The sequence below is a fragment of the Moschus berezovskii genome, chromosome 9, assembly GCF_049115385.1.
Source record: "Moschus berezovskii isolate FMDL1 chromosome 9, NW_MosBer_1.0, whole genome shotgun sequence".
In the NCBI taxonomy this organism is placed as follows: Eukaryota; Metazoa; Chordata; class Mammalia; order Artiodactyla; family Moschidae; genus Moschus; species Moschus berezovskii.
The window spans coordinates 100,416,440-100,438,558 of NC_142468.1; the positions used below are offsets into that span (position 1 = coordinate 100,416,440).

Here is a 22,119-nt window from a genome sequence, read left to right on the forward strand (position 1 = left end):
TAATGCCTGATGATCTGAGGTGGAGCTGATGTAATTAGGACAGAAACAAGAGAGTGAGTGAAAGTCGCTCAGTCCTGTCTGACTCTTTGTGACCCCATGGACTGTAGCCAGCCAGGCTTCTCTGTCAATGGAATTTTCCAGGCAAGAATACTGGGGTGGGTTGCTGTTCCCTTCTCCAGGGTACATTCCCAACCCAGGGATTGAACCCAGGTCTCCCACATTGCAGGCAAATTCTTTACCATCTGGTGCACTAGGGAAGACCAAGAACACTGGAGTGGGCTGCCTTTCCCGTCTCCAGGACAATAAAAATAAAGTGCACAATAAATGTAATGCATTTGAATCATCCTGAAACCATCCCCAACCCCTGTTTGTGGAAAAATTGTCTCCCATAAAATCAGTTCCTGGTGCCAAAAACATTGGGGACCATTGGTCTAGGGGATAGCTGTTTCTGGCTAATTATATAAGGTAATCTGTCCACAGTACAGTTTTGGCCTCTTGGACCAATGGTTCATTTCCTTGTTCATTGTTGTAAAAATGTTTCATAATGAAATAAACTTTCAAACATTGATTCACATTAATGTTCTAACCTGACTGCACTCTAAAAATGTCTGCTTTAAGAGGAAAAAGGTTACCTTCTGCACTGAATGTACTAGCCAGCACTTCCAATTCACATAGCAATGCCTCCATCTTCTTTATAAATCACCTGCCAACAACAGCAAAACAAGAATGGTAATATAAGCATTAATAAATGCCAACTTTTCAGCTTTTTCTTAATTTCCAAAGACTATGCAGATTCTCTTAATCCAAGATGCTATTTAAAAATACTTTCTCAATAACTTACAAATCAAATGGTTTTCCAACAATTGTGGAAAAAATCTGCAAAGATTCATCTACAGAACACTAACACCTGAAAACTAAAGAATGTGTGCTCTTTCCAGGAATTCATGTACCATTTACAAAAATGTAATTAACATGTGGGCTTTAGAGTCTCAATAAATACAAGAAATTCTATTATTATACAATGCATTATCTAATTACAATTCAATAAAATATGAAACGATAATAGTCTTCCCTTCCCCAACCCCCTTCCCCTTAAAAAAAAAAATAGAACCCTGTGCCTTTGGAAATAAGAAAATGAATTTTGTAGGTAAGTCATGAGTTAAAAAAAAAGTAATGGCAATGAAAAAAAACATTTAGAGCTCAGTAATACAAATAGGGTACTATGCTCAGTCACTCAATCATGTCCTACTCTTTGCCACCCCATAGACTGTAGCCTGCCAGGCTCCTCTACCCATGGGATTCTCCAGGCAACAATACTGGAGTGGGTTGTCATTCCCTTCTCCAGGGGATCTTCCCAACCCAGGGACTGAACCCAAGTCTCCCACATTGCAGGTGGATTGTGTACCATCTAAGCCACCAGGGAAGCCCAAGAATACTGAAATATCTTATCTCTTCTCCAGGGGAACTTTCTGACCCAAGAATTGAACTGGGGTCTCCTTCATTGCAGGCAGATTCTTTACCAGCTACCAAAGTTCCTGGGAACATTTTTAGTTATAAATACCATGTTAAAATATAAATAAAATTGTAAGCTTAGTGTTCTACATAAGAAATTAGCAGTGGGGGATGGGGGGCTTCCCTGGTGGCTCAGTGGTAGGGAATTCACCTGTCAATGTAGGAGACACAGGTTCTATCCCTGATCTGGGAAGATCCCACAAGCCATGGAGCAACTAAGCCCATGGGCCACAACTATTGAACCTGTACTCTGTAGCCCCGGAACCCACAGCTACTGAGCGCGCACATTGCGGCTACTGAAACCCAAGTACCCTAAAGCCCGAGCTCCACATTAGGAGAAGCCACTGCAAGAGAAACCTGCATATTGCAACTAGAGAGTAACCCCTGCTGGCAGCAACTAGAGAAAAGCCCAAGCAGCAATGAAGACCCAGGACAGACAAAAATAAATAAATCAAATTATTTTTAAAAAAAAAGGAATTAGGGAGAAAAGAACTAATGAAGAATGAAAGAGTAAAAGGATAAAAATTATAAAGAAGTAATGGATAAAATTTATAAAGAGCAGAAAATAATGAAATTTCCTGTGGCTCCTTCTGTGAATCTAGCTTAAAACCAATGAGGATACTAGAAGAAAAGGGCTTCTGCAAAATTTTGTTTCTGAACAACTATAAAATCCAAATATCAGTTTGGATTTTATGAGGATAGCTGAACTACTAAGAGTGACATGAAATAAGGAATTCATTATAAAGATCAGACTTTACACAATAATTAGACAGTGGGAAATACTAAGTACAGAAGGTAGGTTGTTGCTTCTGAAGCTGAAGTTGAATGTATGTCAGCAAGATTGATGACTGAGAAGGTGTGGCATCTAAAGTGGGTTGACAGCTTATAATTGACAGCATAAAATCGGGTCTTCTATTTTTCTACTCTGATCATCTCCTCACTGGCGTGTCCAATTCATTTACATCTAATTCGATGATTGATATGGTGCAGCTAAAAGTTGGTGATTTGATTGCTATGTGTCCCGTGTCTGTCTGATCATGCTACTCCCTTTAATAATTCAGGGCTTTCCTCCCAATGGCTTTTTAATTTTCCTAGGAGAAAATTTAACACTATGTAATATTTCTTATACAGGTAAATCCTATACACTCTAGATTTAAGCCATATTACATTTTGTTTAATTCTTTAATTTTACATCTTCACCAAATTTTGCCTCTCTACGTATAGACACTGGCTTATTTTCTGAATAAAAATGTCCCCAATCTGTCCACCAACCTGGCTAAATTTGGCTCATTCTTTATATATCAGCTGAAATATTCCATAAATTTCTTATTAAGACCACAACTTCTATAATGTACCCACACCACTATCTACTTCTTCTGTGGTAAAACAAGTACGATTTTACTTTAGTTCTTTGTTAAGACACCGGCTCTCTGCCTTAGAATATACATATCCTGTGAAGTCAGGAACTGTACTATCATGTACCCCAATGTATTCCTAATTTCCAGTTTAGTAACTGAAAATTAGTATTAAATGACCATTTGATGAAGAGATGCAATAATACATTGTTATGAAATGAGTTCAAATTGACTTGGACTTTAACTCAAGAAGCTTTTAATACAGGACAACAAAAGAATCTATATAACACAAAGAATTTGTGATATAAATATAGTTAAAAGCAGCAGTCACTTTTTAACTTCTTAATAATTGAACATTGAGGAAATATACAAGACACAAGAAAACGTCTACATGTTCCTCTCCATGTATTCACTACCCAGCTTCAATTCTTATCAACAGATGTCTCATTGTGGTTTTTTCTCTATGCTTCAAAGTAAAATTGCTGAATGCAAGGGTCAATGATGTATATGATTTTATAGATACTGCTAACTGCACTTCTATAAGTTTCTGCATTTTGCAACCCACTCGCTGTATATGAGAGTGTCTCTAGCCTGGTCAAGACAGTATGATGTGAAATCTTAAATTTTTGCCAGTATGTGAGAGAGATATTTCAGTATAGTTCTACTTTTAAAACAGAAGTTCTTCAAATAAAAACAAGTGACTTAGTGCATTTATCAGTGAAAGAAAAATATACTGAGTTGGTCAAAAAAGTTCATTTGGGTTTTTCCATAACATCTTATGGAAAACTCCAAAGTAACTTTTTTGGCCAACCCAATAGTTCTTGGACAGGCCAAAAAAGGGAAAGAAAAGACCAGGACTGAATAAAATATCAAGGACCTATGCTATCCATGTAATCATTGGAGATTAGAAAATGGCCATCAATTCACATGCTGAGGAGATTAAACAATTAAAGAATATTATATAAAAGTAGAAGATGACAGATTTACCCAAACGAATTTGTTAATTTCCTAAAAAAGCTTAAGTTGCCACATTTTCTTAAGGAGAAGAAAACTGAAGACATCAATAGATATGGAACACAATGAAAAAGAGGTTAAAGATGCTACCCTATAAATCACAGGACACTTTCAATTTTAAGTACAAAATCTTCCAAAACCTCAAAGAACAGATAATGCTAGGGAATAAAAATTCTTTTCTGAGTATTTTGACTCGTTTTATGAGTCTTTCATTGTCTCAGCACCAAAACTGGATGTAGATAGCACATCTTCAAAACACTACAGGTCAGTTTCACTTGTAAATCTATGTGTAAAACTCCTACATTAAAAAATGAGAACATCAAACCCAGGTTATGATATTCTCATATAATATGTTATAAACAGGATTTATGCTAAGTATGCAAATATATTCACATTGAATGCTCTATTAATGATTTTTAATAGTTGAGATTAAAAGAGGACTTTATTATATATTCTTATTGTGGGGGATCAGATGTTCTCTGCTGAGTTTTTCCATATTCTCATTAAGGTGGAAAATATCACTAAAGATCCAATTCTTCATAAAATATTTCATAAGTTCTTGTGTCAGATTTCCCTAAATCAATTTGAAGCACAGTGCCTGTCATCAGTGGAGGTAAGATGCAAGGTCAGAGCTCTGGGAGCTGAGGGAAAACGGAAAATGATTTGGTTCTCTGAACTGAAACCATTTTCTCTATTCAACAAACCAGCAAACATCTAATGACAAAGAATCACCATGGGACACATTAGACCTCCCACAGTCCCAGTTCACTCCCTAGTCCTGAACCAAATAGAGAAATAATAAATTGAGCAAAAGGTGAAATAAAGTGTTGTAAAGAAGAGGTGGTTTGACTAAGTCAATATTTTTTTTTTTTTATAGTTTTACATCTGATTCAGCTTTGTTATAGGAGCATTTGATTTGAAAGAAACCAAAACTTGTTTCAACTTTCTTGAGATCTGTAGATAAGTAAACTTGGTATGTTTTCTTCATTTAGTGTCAAGCACTTGCTTGATCCACTTGCTCGGGATTTCTTTCTTTAAAAAGCGTTGGGACCTTTAACTAGAGAAAGAAACTTGGAGCAATGACTTGTGATGCTTGGACTTATAATTTAGTTGAAATTCTTTTGCCTCAACCACATAATATTTACATCCATGTTGGTCTGGCACATAAAATTTTACTTTGATTATGATGGAAAATGGTTTAAAGATCTGTATCTGTAATATTTAAGCTAAATTTTAAATTTTATTTTAAGGTCTTCTGAGCAGAGGAGGTTTTCTAGAGGCATATCCATGTGCATGCTAAGTTGCTTTAGGTGTGTCCGACTCTGTGTAACCCCATAGGCAGTAGCCTGCCCGGTTTCTCTGTCCATGGGATTCTCCAGGCAAGAATACTAGAGTGGGTTGCCAGTTCTTTCTCCATAACATTTTGTATTTATAGCGGTTCATCCCAGTCCAGTCCAAAACATAGACAAAAATGGCACTCAGTAGGATACAGTGTTACTCTCCCTGAGGATTTCTGGCATTTTTCTTCTCCTTCTTCCACATTCATTAATTTCTCATTCAATTTCACGAATAGAGAGTTGTCATTTCATAGGAGACTGACAAAATTAAAAGGTATGATCAAGAATGCTTACTTAGACCTATACTTACTCCTTTTGGTTACAAATTCCCTTCCCCACAAGAGAATGCAATAGAGGACGCCCGTTCCACTCCAGGTGACAGTTAGTGACCTAAATATCCTTTGGAATGCTTAGGTTATTTCATCACAGCATTCATTGTTCATTCTCTTGATTATTTTTTTACATTCACATTTTTGGGAGAATCTTTGCAAAGCGTCAGATAGCAATAACTCATCTAGAAAATATTATCAGAGAGTAAAATTTTCCAGGCTAATACATTTTAAACCTAAACTTATCTCTTTAAGCAAAATGCATTAACCAAATATATATGACCTCCTATCTTTTTAACTAGAAAGGGCCCTTATTATCAAGTTCGTTTATGGTACATTAAATAATATTAAATGTGACTTTACATCAACTGTCTAAACTCAGCTCCTGTCATCTTCCAATCTGGATAATTCCATTTGTCACAAACTCTTAAACCATACTTTTTAGATTCTATTAGAGACTCTATTATCAAGGATTGTGGTAAGGGTTTTAAAGCCCTGGGATGAGGTTCTGGATGTGTTGCTGACTAGTAATATAATATTGAGCACATTAGTTAACTTTTCTAATACTCAATTTCCACATATGAAAAATATGGACAATAATCATCTCCTCACCAGATTATTATAAGTACTTTAATGCACACAAAATGTATGTGAAAACACTTCCAAACTAAACAGTTTTGCCCACTGACATTATGCTTTTTACACTATTTTTTATAGATACTGACCCTTATCACTTCTAATTATAACATAGAAAATGAAAAGTGAGAAACTTTTTCTTAAAAAAAAAAGCAAATTTTTTTAAAGGAATTCTCAAAGTCTATCTTCTTAAAAGCTCTCTCTGCATTCTTCCAAAGAAGCTGCAGAGAGAACATAGGCAGAAAGGATTATTTTATAATCTATTGACAAAGTGTTTATTTGCTCAATTGTGTATTATCTTGTTATTCGTGTTTTCACTTATTGCTTATCTCAACTTTTGTCTAATTAGAAATCGTTGTGTAGCTGGATATTTTTTAAAGGATATATCTTATTTCACTAGGTCTGAGAAATTCTAGACAAAACCTAGAAATTCCATATACTGAATAAAAGTCATCTTTTGGAAGGTTTCTGAATTGATAAGTGAAATGCTACACTTGACCTTCAAATGATCTATGTTAATAAATCAGATCTTTGCATTTCATGGCTGTCACCTTATCTGTTGATATTCTGTACTATATTCTGGTCATCTCAGTTTACTTCTTTTCATATGATACAATGTTAGCTTCAAAGGACCGTATTTCAAACCAAAACAGCTATAATAACTTCAGAGACAACATATATTAAATGGTTTTAATGATGTGGTAGTGGAAATTAAGTAATAGAGAAAGGATAGAGGCAAGAGGAGAGAGACCCTCACAGTAAAAATCACAGTTCTTTTCCTTGTAAGTGTGGCCTCTGAGACTTCTCTAAGAATTGAAGCTGCTTGTGGATAATCCCAAATGGATAATGACAATTAGCCAGGCAAGAAGGCAATACAAAATTCTGGATACCTTAGCTCCTCCTATTAATTGTTGTATTTGCAATGTAGATTTATTTTTTTGCTTAGCATCATATTTGACGCACAAATGTATAAAATAAAGTGTTGATTTACTGCATCTGCACCTCTTAGCTATCCTTCATCAGTAAGGATAATTGAGAGAAGGATCTCTTTGTTAAAATTATAGATAAAACATTTTCTATTAGGAGCAACTCCAGAGCATTTTAAATGAATGTTTAGAAGAACCCTTTAGGATCAGGGTCTACTTTTCCTGCTCTTGATAAAGATCAATGTTTCTCTTTGTAGGTACTTCATGAACCAAGAAAATAATTCTAGGGTGGCTGAGTTTGTGTTGCTGGGGCTCTCCAGTTCCTGGGAGCTCCAGTATTTCTTCTTCATGTTGTTTTATTTCTTGTATATCCTCGTTGTGCTGGGCAACCTCCTCATTGTACTCACAGTGATCTCTGAACCTGCCCTGCATACACCTATGTACATAATGCTCAGTAATCTTTCCATTTTTGATGTCTTTCTGGCCACTTATGCAACCCCCAAGATGATTCATGATTTCCTTCATGAACCCAAGACCATCTCCTTTGAGGGCTGCATGGCCCAGATATTCTTACTCCATGTCTTTGCTGGTGGTGAGATGGTGCTCCTTGTAGCTATGGCATATGACAGATATGGAGCCATATGCAAACCTCTCCATTATGCAACCATCATGAACTTGTGCAAATGTACAGGTCTGGTAGTAGGCTCTTGGGTGATTGGGGTCATGCACTCCTTGAGCCAACTAGCTTTCACTGTAAACCTGCCCTTCTGTGGTCCAAATGTGAACAGTTATTACTGTGGCCTTACTTTGGTCATCAGACTTGCCTGCTTGGATGTGTATGTCCCTGAAGTGTTGATGCTTTGGACAGTGGTCTCATGGGGGTGGCTTCATTCCTGCTCTTGCTGGTCTCCTACGCGGTCATCCTGGTCACTGTGCAACGCCGTTCCTCAGTGGACATGACCAAGGCCCGCAGCGCTCTGACTGCCCACATCACTGTGGTTACCCTCTTTTTTGGGCCCTGTATCTTCATCTATGCCTGGCCTTTCAGCAGCTTCCCAGTGGATAAAGTCCTTTCTGTGTTCTCTACAGTGTTCACACCTATACTGAACCCCATTATCTACACATTGAGAAACAGGTGAAATTGGCAATGCGTAAACTGAAGACCCGCTATGTATGTTCCAGGCTGCCTTCTCAACTCTCTCCCCTAAGACTAGATGTGTTGAGGTGAGTAGACAGAAACATACTCAAGGAAACATGGATTGTCTCCTTTCTTGGTGACCACCATCGTTTTTTAAAAATACTTTATTTGCTTAAAGTGATAAAGGTAATACAAGTTCTTTGTTAAATATCTATAGTAAAGAAGCTTATGTACAATTATGCATTCTCTAGCTACAATTATTTTTGATATAGTTTTATAGTTTATAGTTAATTTGCTTATATTTGCTACCTAATGTCAGTGACAAGATATTTCACAAACTATTGTATAATTTAAATTGTATGAGTATGTTACCAGCACAAACACAGACATATAGATCAATGGAACAGAATAGAGAGCCTAGAAATAAACACATGCAATTATTGTCAATTTGTTATTGTTTAGTTGCTAAGTCATGTCTGACTCTTTGTGGCCTAATGGGCTGCAGCACGCCAGACTTCCCTGTCCTTCACTTTCTCCTGGACTTTGCTCAAATTCATGTCCATTGAGTCAGTGATGTTATCTAATCATCTCATCCTCTGCTGCCCTCTTCTCCTTTTGCCCTCAATCTTTCCCAGCATCAGAGTCTTTTTCAATGAGTTGGCTCTTCGCATTAGCTGGCCAAAGTATTGGAGTTTCAGTATCAGCATCAGTCCTTCCAGTGAATATTCAGGGTTGATTTCCTTTAGGATTGACTGGTTCAATCTCCTTGCAGTCCAAGGGACTCTCAAGAGTCTTCTCCAACACCACAATTCGAAAGTCGTCACGGTTCTGCACTCAGCAATTCTTCTGTGCTCACAACTGCACGTGAGTACTGGTAAAAACATATCTTTGCCTATTCAGACCTTTGTTGGCAAAGTGATTTCTTTGCTTTTTAATATGCTGTCTAGGTCTGTCAGAGCTTTCCTTCCAAGGAGCAAGGATCTTTTAATTTCATACCTGCATTCACTGTCTGCAGTGATTTACATTCAGAAAACAAAGATCATGGCATCTGGTCCCATCACTTCATGGGAAATAGATGGAAAAACAGTGGAAACAGTGTCAGACTTTATTTTTGGGGCTCCAAAATCACTGCAGATGCTGATTGCAGCCAGGAAATTAAAAGATGCTTACTCCTTGGAAGGAAAGTTATGACCAACCTTGATAGTATATTAAAAAGCAGAGGCATTACTTTGCCAACCAAGGTCCGTCTAGTCAAGGCAATGGTTTTTCCCGTGGTCATGTATGGATGTGAGAGTTGGACTGTGAAGAAAGCTGATCGCCGAAGAATCGATGCTCTTGAACTGTGGTGTTGGAGAAGACTCTTGAGAGTCCCTTATACTGCAAGGAGATCCAACCAGTCCAGTCTTCTAGAGGAGATCAATCCTGGGTGTTCATTGGAGGGACTGCTGCTGAAGCTGAAACTGCAATACTTTGGCCACCTCATGCGACGAGTTGACTCACTGGAAAAGACTCTGATGCTGGGAAAGGTTGGGGATGGGAGGAGAAGGGGACGACGGAGAATGAGATGGCTGGCTGGCATCACCGACTCTGTGGACATGAGTTTGAGTGAACTCCGGGAGTTGGTGATGGACAGGGAGGCCTGGCGTGCTGTGATTCATGGGGTCGCAGAGAGTCGGACACGACTGAGCGACTTAACTGAACTGAACTGAACCTACATCAAAGGAAGCAAGAATATACCATCGAGAAAAGACAGTCTTATCTATTCAAGGCACAACCATTTACTTTTCTGTATTTTGTTAGCAGATGAAGAATTATTCAAATAAATAGTGTTTTAATTTTGGGAACATTTCTGTTTCCTTCTCATTTTATAGTAATTAATCTGTCCTCCTACAATTAAAATTTCCCTCTTGAAGTATTAATTAGTAATTCTAATAATAATATATTCTCCTTTTAAGTAATCTTTTCCCAGTTATTTTTAAGGGATATTTGATCAATACATACATTTTATGTATCAGAATATGTGGTAGAAAATACCATTATAATAGCTAGTAGAATATTCACCATGCGAGAGGTATTGCTCTAAACACATTTCATCTTGTTAAAAAAAAAAAATAAAGGCAGTCTCTTCAATGAGTGGGGCTGGAAAAACTGGACAGCTACATGTAAAAGAATAAAATTAGAACATTCTAACACCACATGCAAAAATAAACTCAAAATATATTAAAGACCTATATAAGACTAGATCCATAAAACTCCTAGAAGAAAATATAAGCAAAACACACTTTGACATAAATCGTAGCAATATTTTTTGGACCTATCTCCTAAATCAAAGGAAAAAATAAACAAATGGGACCTAATTAAACTTAAAAGCTTTTTCACACCAAAGGAACTGATCAACAAAACAAAAACACAACCTACTGAATGGGATAAAATATTTGCAAATATGGCTGATAAGGGGTTAACAGCCAAAATATGTGAGAAGTGTCATACAATTCAGCATCAAATAAAGCAATGACCTGATTTAAAAATGGACAGAAGAACTGAGTAGACATTTTTCCAAAGAGGAAATGCTGATGGCCAATAGGTAGATAAACAACGAGTGGTGAGGATCTGGAGAAAAGGGAACCCTTGTACACTGTTGATGTGAATGTACATTGGTATAGTCACTGTGGGAAACAGTATGGAGGTTTCTCAAGAAACTAAAGAATAGAGCTACCATGTGACCAAACAATTTCACTTCTGAATATATATTCAAAGAAAACCTCCTTCCCCAAACACTAATTCAGAATGATACATGAACCCCAGTGTTTGTAGCCTCATTATTTACTATTGCCAAGATATGGAAGCAACCTAAGTGTCCATCAACAGATGAACAGATAAAGAAGAAGCAGTATACTTATATATACAATGGAATACTGCTCAACCATTTGCACCAGCATAGATGAAGTTTGAGGGTGTTACACTAAGTGAAATAAGTCAGACAGAGAAACACAAGCACTGTATGATATTACTTACATGCAGACCCATAAAAGATTTATACACACAGACATGAACTTTAGACACTTGGCAATAAGACAAGGACAGCAAAGGGTGAGACTGAGGCATCACTGACTCAGTGGACGTGAGTTGAGCAAACTCTGGGTGAGAGCGAAGGACAGGGAAGCTCGGGGCGCTGCAGTCCATGGGGTCACAGAGAGTTGGACATGCCTAGGGGACTGCACAGCAATAACAATAAAATTAGAACAAAACCTCCATCATACCTGTTATGAATCAGGTAATTGCTGAGCCCTAATGTGGTGTCTGAACGTTGGTTTAAAGGGCAGCAAACTGAAAAGGCAGTTATTTTGGAGATTATTAAGCATTACGATCCAAAAGCACACTATGATGTCACTCCAGTGACAACTTCTTACCTGGTAAGTTTCCATGCTTCCAGTCTTAGCCTTCAGTATACTCTAATATAGCAGCCAAAGTAATCATGATAAAATTTGTCACTTCTTTGCCCAAAACACTCCAAAGTGTTCCTCCATTTCCTGCACGTTGAAACTAAAGTTGTCAAGACCAACTCTAAGTCCCAATACCCTTATCCCTTGTTACCTTTCTGATCTTAACTCCACCACTTCTCACACTTAACCCCGCTTCAATCATCCTTGTCTTGTTACTGTTTTTGGAAATTCCAAGCACCTATACCAGGCTCTTTGCATTTGATATCCCCTCTTTGTGGAAGAAACTTTCTTCCTTTTGAAATCTGTATGCTTATCTCTTCATTTCCTTCAGGTTTCCTCTTAAAGTAATCTTTTCAGTGAAGTTTTCTGTGACAACTCTATCTACAAGTGCAATGTTTTCAACAATACTTATCATGTTTCACTGTTTTATATTTTGCTCCATAGCACTTAAACTCATTATATCATGTACTTATTTCCTTACAATAGATTTGTTTGTTTCTCCCAACTACCCAGTAAAAGCTTAAGTGAGGACAGCAGCTTTGTTTCATTCACTGCTACATCCACTAAGCTTGGAAAATTCCGTGGTAATTGGTTCAGTTCAGTTCAGTTCAGTCACTCAATCATGTCTGACTCTTTGTGACCCCATGAATCACAGCACGCCAGGCCTCCCTGTCTATCACCAACTTCCGGAGTTCACTCAAACTCACGTCCATCGAGTCGGTGATGCCATCCAGCCATCTCATTCTCTGTCATCCCCTTCTCCTCCTGCCCCCAATCCCTCCCAACATCAGAGTCTTTTCCAGTGAGTCAACTCTTCTCATGAGGTGGCCATTTGGTAGGCATGCAAAAATGTTATTGAATAAATTGGTCTTAATGCTATTTAAAGCAAAAAAGAAAAGAAAAACAAACTACTCTGCATAAACATAGTGGGAGTAAAAAGCTACTCATTCCACAACTGATATTTAATCCTCATTTCTTTCTCCAAACCATAGAAAGGTTCTAAGCAAAAATGCTTCCCCTTCCCTCCCCACCCTCATACAATGCTATATAAACAACCGGAAATGAATACCTAAGTCTATCAAATATTCCTACCGCAGGAAGCAGCACCCTTTTTCTGATACTTCCGCTGACTGAGCAAATCTGTAGAAAAGTTTGAGTTTTCAGTCAGGAAGCACAGTTTTTAGAGTCAAATCTTTCCCACAGTTTAACGTTCTTGAATCCCATTTCATCATGTACAGAAGAAGGAAACCTAGCTAAATTAATTTTTTTCTCAGCCATAAAAAAATAAGCACTGGAACACTTTTATTTATTATGGAATTGAGGGATCTTGATGTTTTGAACTGTGGTGTTGGAGAAGACTCTTGAGAGTCCCTTATACTGCAAGGAGATCCAAACAGTCCATTCTAAAGGAGATCAATCCTGGGTGTTCACTGGAAGGACTGATGCTAAAGCTGAAACTGCAATACTTTGGCCACCTCATGCGACGAGTTGACTCACTGGATAAGACTCTGATGCTGGGAAAGGTTGGGGGCGGGAGGAGAAGGGGACGACAGAGAATGAGATGGCTGGATGGCATCACCGACTCTGTGGACATGAGTTTGAGTGAACTGCGGGAGTTGGTGATGGACAGGGAGGCCTGGCGTGCTGTGATTCATGAGGTCGTGGAGAGTCGGACACGACTGAGCCACTGAACTGAACTGAACTATGAAAACAGATGAATGTAAAGCTAACATGATTATAGTGGATTGGAGGAGATAAGATTTGGAGTTTTCAGTCCCCTTTAAGAGCACATGGGGGCATCTGCACAACACATCCAGGGTTCCATGAATCAGAGTTTGAAATTCCATGGGCTGTAAAGTCTTCCTGGCTCTTCCAGGATTTTTACATTCTGATTTGTCTTCTCATTCTGATTTCCCTCCCTCTCTCACGGTCCTTGCTTGCAATCAACTGAATAAGTCTGAATAACTTATTCCTGTAATGTTTAATCCCTTTGTTCTTCTTTGCACATACCCATCTTGACTTCCGAAGGCATATAAGGAATTCCTGAGGTATAACTTCCAATTGCAATTATTCTCCTCTAGCCTTTCTCTCCTCTTGTCATTTCCACAACCATCAGATGCATGCTGCTGCTGCTGCTGCTAAGTCACTTCAGTCGTGTCCGACTCTGTGTGACCCCATAGACGGAAGCCAACCAGGCTCCCCCGTCCCTGGGATTCTCCAGGCAAGAACACAGGAATTGGTTACCATTTCCTTCTCCAATGTGTGAAAGTGAAAAGTGAAAGTGAAGTCGCTCAGTCGTGTCCAACCCTTAGCGACCCCACAGACTGCAGCCTACCAGGCTCCTCCGTCCATGGGATTTTCTAGGCAAGAGTACTGGAGTGGCTTGCCATTGCCTTCTCCGATCAGATGCATACTCCTAATCATATTCTCCTATACTGAAATTGTGAGTCGCATTTCATTTTCCAACAAATCAATTACAGAACCCTCAGTTGGTTCAGTTTAGTTCAGTTGCTCAGTTGTGTCTGACTCTTTGCGACCCCATGGAGTGCAGCACACCAGGCCTCCCTGTCCATCACCAACTCCCTGAGTTTACTCAAACTCATATCTATTGAGTCGATGATGCCATCCAACTATCTCATCCTCTGTCGTCCCCTTCTCCTCTCATCTTCAATCTTTCCCAGCATCAGGGTCTTTTCAAATGAGTCACTCTTCGCATCAGGTGGCAAAAGGATTGGAGTTTCAGCTTCAACAGCAGTCCTTCCAATGAATATTCAGGACTGATTTCCTTTAGGATGGACTGGTTGTATCCTAAGGGATGCAGTCACTTGCAGTCCAAGGGTCTCTCAAGAGTCTTCTCCAACACCACAGTTCAAAAGTATCCATTCTTCGGTGCTTAGCTTTCTTTATAGTCCAACTCTCACTTCCATACATGATTACGAGAAAAACAGTCTTGACTAGACAGACCTTTGTTGGCAGAGTAATGCCTCTGCTTTTTAATATGCTGTCTAGGTTGGTCATATCTTTTCTTCCATGGAGTAAGCGTTTTTTTATTTCATGGCTGCAATCACAGTCTGCACTGATTTAGGAGCCCAAAAAATCAGAGTGTGCCACTGTTTCCACTGTTTCTCCATCTATTTGCCATGAAGAGATGGGATTGGATGCCATGATATTTTTTTTCTGAATGTTGTGTTTTAAGCCAACTTTTTCATTCTCCTCATTCACCCACATAAAGAGACTATTTAGTTCCTCTTCGCTTTCTGCTGTAAGGTGGTGTCATCTGCATATCTGAGGTTATTGATATTTCTCCTGGCAATCTTGATTCCAGCTTGTGCTTCCTCCAGCCTAGCATTTCTCATGATGTACTCTTCATATAAGTTAAATAAGCAGGGTGACAAAATATAGCCTTGATGTACTCCTTTTCCTATTTGGAACCAATCTGATGTTCCATGTCCAATTCTAACTGTTGCTTCCTGTCCTGCATATAGGTTTCTCAAGAGACAGGTCAGGTGGTCTGACATTCCCATCTCTTGAAGAATTTTCCACAGTTTTATTGTGAGCTACACAGTCAAAGGCTTTGGCATAGTCAATAAAGCAGAAATAGATGTTTTTCTGGAACTCTCTTGCCTTTTCGATAATCCTGAGGATATTGGAAATTTGATTTCTGGTTCCTCTGTCTTTTCTAAAACCAGCTTGAACATCTGGAAGTTCATGGTTCACATATTGCTGAAGCCTGGCTTGGAGAATTTTAAGCATTACTCTACAAGCGTGTGAGATGAGTGCAATTGTGTGGTAGTCTGAGCCTTCTTTGGCATTGACTTTCTTTGGGATTGGAATGCAAACTGACCTTTCCCAGTCCTGTGGCCACTGCTGAGTTTTCCAATTTTGCTGGCATACTGAGTGCAGCACTTTCACAGCATCATCTTTTAGGATGTGAAATAGCTCAGTGAAACAAAGCCATGCCATGTAGGGCCATCCAAGATGGACAGGTCATGGTGGAGAGTTCTGACAAAATGTGGTCCACTGGAGAAGGGAATGGCAAACCACTTCGGTAGTCTTGCCTTGAGAATCCCATGAACAGTATGAAAAGGCAAAAAGATAGGACACTGAAAGATGAACTCCCCAGGTCGGTAGGTGACCAATATGCTACTGGAGATCAGTGGAGAAAGAACTTCAGAAAGAATGAAGGGATGGAGCCAAAGCAAAAACAACACCCAGTTGTGGACGTGACTCATAATAGAAGCAAGGTCCGATGCTATAAAGAGCAATATTGCATAGGAACCTGGAATGTTAGGTCCATGAATCAAGGCAAATTGGAATAGTGAACATTGACATTTTAGCAATCAGTGAAGTAAAATAGATTGGAATGGGTGAATTTTACTCAGATGAACATTGTACTTACTACTGTGGGCAGGAATCCCTTAGAAGAAATGGAGTAACCATCATGTTCAATGAAAGTCTGAAATTCAGTACTTGGATGCAATCTCAAAAATGACAGAATGATCTCTGTTCATTTCCAAGGCAAACCATTCAATATCACGGTAATCCAAGTCTATGCTCTGACCAGTAACAATGAAGAAACTGAAGTTGAACGGTTCTATGAAGACCTACAAGACCTTTTAGAACTAACACCAAAAAATGATGTACTTTTCATTATAGGGGATTGGAATGCAAAAGTAGGTCCTCCCTTAGGTAATAAAAAAAAAAGTATCTTAGACTATCTTCTGATCAAAGGAAGCTCTGGTATTTTTATCTTTCTCTGGAAAGTCCTTATAGTGAGGCTTTCTTATTTTAAGGCATTAAAGTGAGGGATAAGATATTTCCTATTACAAGGAACATGCAAAAGAGATTAGCTTATTTATAAGGTTCCTTAGTCTGGTATTAGACTAACTAGATGGAATAGAAATTTCATGGAGTTATTCCAGAGGTATGCTGAAAATTTTCATTCCTTACCTTCCCTCACCCTTTTAGTGATATTTAAAAGGTATTTGTAAAAAAGATATGCATTAATATGTGTCTTCATAAATACACATTAAAAAGATGAAGAGTCCATTAGAAAATGGGCAAAAGACGTGGAAAAGCAATTGTGGAGTGAAAAAAGTACAAATGGACAATTCAGGGATTAGTGGTTAACCCCACTAATAATCATTAAATACATTCATATATCAGTGAGATGCATTTTCTTTTCTTTGGGGAGCTGTATTGTGTGGCTTGTAGCATCTTAGTTTCCTCACCAGGGATTTAAACCAGACCCACAGCACTGAAAGCATGGAGTCCTAACCACTGGACTGCCAGGGAATTCCCAAGATGCAGTTTCATATAGCAAATTATCAAAATTAAAAAACCAAACTATAATACACTGTCTTGTCAAGAAGATGGGAGGTGAAGAATGGGCATTCTGAAATATCATTTTAGTGAGATAAATTTTGGTATAGTTAATTTAAAAACTCTGAAGTGCATAATTATAACGATGTATCCTAAATAAATAATGTATATAATCATAAAATTATGTTGAAGAAACCAGTACTCGAGAAACCAAACACCACACTTGGAGAGTTGGAGAACTCAGGTTTATTATGCTGGTGGGCCCAGAGGAGTTATCACTCTAAGCTCTGAGCCCTGAACGAAGGGGTTACAGAGCTTTTATACATGGACAAGCATGATTAAGTGGGTTTGCCGGTTTGCAGGGGCTGGGCGATTGCAAAGAACAGGACAAGGGTGAGTGAGATAAGCTCCAGTTCCTAGTATTGTGAGTCCCCACTTTCTGAGACCTACGCGATCCAGACTTTGCAAGGAGCAAGCTGAGTTACAGAGGCAGAAGGAGTAGGAGGCTATGTAAAATTTTAACGTTTTCTCTTCCGTTATAGCTAAATAAAAGCAAGGTTATTATACATTAATAATAAAGAAAATTTAAAATGTCCATATAATAAAATACAACAAATATATTTTAAAAGTGGTATAAAATCACTCTATTGACCTGGGAGATATTTATTATATATTGATAAGTGGTACGTTTAAAATAATATGTACTGTGTATGTAATGGTATACCTTTTATATATACAGTTATCTCTGTGTTCTCATCACAGATACTTTTTATTCTTATTCTTTACTTGACTTTTCTGATTGGAAAGATAACATATGCTTATCGCAGAGCAACAACAAAAAACTTCAGCAAACATAAAAATTATAAGGCATAAATTTATTGCATTCTTTCACTCAGAGATAACCACCATTAACACTTTAGGGTAGACCTTTATAAGCTTTTCTGTGAGTATAACATTAGCAAGAGTTTTGTATACAGATGATTTTAGTACATGGGTCTCAGACTGCTCTAGAAAGTTTCCTTAATTTCAGATAAAGAAACAGAGGTTTGGACAGTGAAGAACACTACTTTATCTGCCTGCAGGTTTTACCAGGTATCTGTGGAAAGGAGTGTGATGACCTTGAATTCTTAAGTTGGAGCAGTCAAAAGGGGAAAGGTCCACTGAGTTGATGGTCAAAGGAAAGTAGAGACAGAAGAACTAAGTGAAGTGCAGTTATAGTCGCTCAGTGGTGTCTGACTCTGTGACTACAGAGCCTGTAGCCCACCAGGCTCCTCTGTCCGTGGAATTCTCCAAAGATAGACTTTATTTACTATCTTGATTATTTTGCCTAAGGTGGAAAATGGTCTTTGTGTAAAGAGGTGCCACTAAAGTGCATGGAATAACCATTCTCTTAAGTGGGATGATATCAAATATCACACTTTGATATTTACGTACTACATTAATTAACACATGCAAATATTTTATCATAGATGAAACAAAGGCATTGTACCTAACAACTGTTGAATAGCTTTTATGGGCCAAGTATTGTTATAAGTTTAACAGAGGAGGACTTTATGAGGCCTTCCCCCACAGCCTCTGCTTTAGCTACTCTCTGAAGTACCTAGGTAATAGTATTTGATGCACATTTCCTGAGTTGTTTTATCCAATGGAAGATGCTAAGTACTTGATGACCAGGAGCGCATAGCCCCAGGCCTCCTGGAGCCTAAGGACTGGTATTGTTAACCCCTTTGGCACTACCCTGTTGCCTTGCCATCAGCCAATCAGAGGATTGTGCATGAGATGGATGATCACAAACCGTGTGACCCTTCTCCCTCATCTGGCTTTTAAAAATGCCTATATTTTGGGGCTTGAGTCACCCATCTCCTTTCATGGCCCTTCTATAAAGCTTTCTCTGCTACAAACTCTGATATTTTGGTTTGTTTGAACTCTCTGTGTGTCAGGTGCATGAACTTGGGCTAACAGTAAGTGTTTTATCTATTAATATTATATAGATATTCCCTACAATCCAAAAATAGGGCATATCAGTGAAACATTTGCAAGCAAAAATGCATAAAGTGAAGCAGTAATTACCTTAGGACATAACTTGCTAATGGATGCACAAATGACCTGAGATAAAACACAGACACTCCCAGATACAGTTCACAGGTATGCTGGCCAGATGCTAAGAACCTAAGTGTAGTCCTGGGAAGAAGCTTGGCAGTGCCACTTCTTGCTATTCATGGATCTTGACACCTCTATAACAACTTACTGTAAAATAAATGCCAAACACTATTTTTGCTTTTATCCATTTTTTATAAAAGCAAAAGTCTTCTTTGAATTTATGTTAGCAACACAGGCACTAATACAAGTCTTTTTCTGTAAAGCAAACTTTCAATAAGCAAGGGACACTTGTAATTCTTTTAATTTTTACAAAAATCTTATGAGTCATATATTATTATTTTCTCCAGTTTACAGTTGCAAAAAGTGAAGCCCAGAGAGTTTAATTAATATACCCAAGGTCATATTGCTAGAAATTACAAGGCATAGTATTTGAAAGCTGTCAGTATGAATCTAGAGTTTCTTTCTTGTTTCAGGAATTGAGATGTCTGGTAAACTTCTATTTTTAGAATAAAACTATCATGCTCCAATGCAGAGATGAATGCCAAGTTATCCAGTCATTAAAAAATAAATGATTGTATACAACATGTATTTAATGTGCTAATAAGGAATGTAAGTATGTTGAGAGGGATTTGACACCAAGCTTGGCCTTGCTCATTTTCTCTCCCAATCCTATGATATATTTCTATTTTACTTTACAGGAACATTTCCGACCCAGTTTCAGAAATTTGAAACCATGGACCAAGAAAATAATTCAGGAGTGACTGAGTTTGTGTTGCACAGTCTTTCAGGTTCTCGAGAGCTACAACTTTTCTATTTTGCATTTTTTACACTTTTCTATTTATCTGTTGTGCTGGGGAACCTGCTCATAGTGCTCACAATCTTCTCTGAACCCTCCCTACACACAGCCATGCACTTTCTACTCAGTAACCTCTCCTTCACTGACGTGTGTCTGTCCACCTTTGCTTCCCCCAAAATGATTGCTGACTTCCTCGTGGAGCACAGGACCATCTCCTTTGAAGGCTGCATGGCCCAGATACTCTTCCTGCATGTCTTTGCCAGTGGTGAGATGATGCTCCTTGTGGCCATGGCATACGATAGATACGTGGCCATATGTCGCCCCTGCATTATGTCACCATCATGAATGTGCGCAAGCGCATCAGCCTCGTGGTGGGCTCCTGGCTCACTGGGGTTCTGCACTCAGTCGGTCAGTTGGTCTTCACAGTAAACCGCCCATTCTGTGGCCCCAACAGAGTGGACAGTGTTCTCTGTGACCTGCCCCTGGTTATCACACTTGCCTGCACAGACACCTTCACTCTGGAGGTCCTGATGCTGTCAGACAGCGCTCTAATGGCCGTGTGCTCCTTTGGGCTCTTGCTGGTCTCCTGCACGGTCATCCTGGGCACTGTGCGGCGGCGTTCCTCAGCGGGCATGGCCAAGGCAAGGGCCACCCTGACTGCCCACATCGCCGTAGCAACCCTCCTCTTCGGGCCCTGCATCTTTATTTACGCCTGGCCTTTAGCAGTCCCCCAGTGGATAAGCTCCTCTCAATATTTTATACAGTTTTCACTCCTCTTTTAATCCCCTCGATCTACACCTTGAGAAATAAGGAGGTAATATCAGCAGGGCAGAAACTGGGGCACCAACAGGCGCGTTCCCAGCGGTCTTCCAGTTCTCCTTTGGGGCGAACACAGCCCGTGATGATAGCCAGGTCGGTGTGCCCTCTTCTGTGAATTACTGCTGTGTCTCAGATACCATCGGACACATTTTCTTCCTTTTCCTATCTTTTGCTTATAGAACAGCAAACTAGCTATCTTACATAATAGAAGAATAGGACACCCTGTCTTTTGCTTGTGAAATAATTTTTTTACATTTCATGGCAAAATTATAATGTTGGGAAGGGGTGGGGTGTATTTTTCCTATTACCCTTGTGAGGTCTTGTGGATAAACTAGTAAAAAAACTGACACAAAGATTAACAGGGGAAAAAGAAACACATTTTAATTCATCCACGTGAAGCTCTCATAGAGATGAAACCTAATAAGAGGCCAAAGTAGGCAGCTTTTATACATTTTCGACAAAAAACAAACAAAAAACAACAAATTTGTGAGGAATTGACAGGACAAAGAAACTTAGGATTTGGGTGCCCAGTTAGTGAAGAATCTAAGCAGAGTTTGCACTTGGGACAGTAAAGTAAAGAAGTAACCAGGTTTGCTTCTGTAGGCTTCTTGGTCCAATTCCCTGTCTTTGGTGATAAGTGTGTCTTTCTACCTCCAGATACAGAGGGTGCAACCCCTCATATAAGAGAGTTCATACTTTCAGCAGACAGACATGTAGGTCAGTCAGAGTGTCCTTCTTGCAATGGTCATTTCTTAAGTAACTTTAAGAATCAAAATAGTAACTTTAATAATCAGTATGCCACTGAGGCACATTTTGAGGCAACCTACTATGGAGAAGGCAAAGGCAACCTACTCCAGTACTCTTGCCTAGAAAATCCCATGGACAGAGGAGCCTGGTAGGCTACAGTCCATGGGGTCGCACAGAGTCGGACACGACTGAAGTGACTTAGCAGCAGCAGTAGCAGCAGCACTATGGACACCAACCATAATATTAAAAGTCTTCTTTTTCTAAGGGGACCCTTGTAGATTATTGATGGAAATGTAAATTGGTGCAGTAAAAAACAGCATTTAAAAAAACTAAAAATAGAACTGGCATATGATTTAGCAATTCCACTGTACACACACACACACACATCTGGAAAAAATGAAAGGACTAATTCAAAAAGATATACACACCTTGATATTCATAGTAGCCCTGTTTACAATAGCCATTATTAGAAGTAACCCAAGTGTCCATCAATAGATAAATGAATAAAAAAGATGTTATTATATATATATATATATATATATATAAAGCAATGGAATATTACTCAGCCATATAAAAGAATGAAATTCTGTCTTTGGCAGCAACGTGGATGGACCTAGAGAATATTACATTTAGTCAAATAAGTTA

At 38.7% G+C, this 22,119-nt stretch overlaps 2 pseudogenes; both read left to right on the plus strand.

The window, feature by feature from the left end:
* The first annotated feature begins 7,373 nt into the window (after positions 1-7,373).
* Positions 7,374-8,337, plus strand: LOC129563400 (olfactory receptor 4K15-like; annotated as a pseudogene).
* An 11,508-nt stretch (positions 8,338-19,845) lies between these two features.
* On the plus strand, positions 19,846-20,842 carry LOC129563362 (olfactory receptor 4K15-like; annotated as a pseudogene).
* The last annotated feature ends 1,277 nt before the right edge of the window (positions 20,843-22,119 follow it).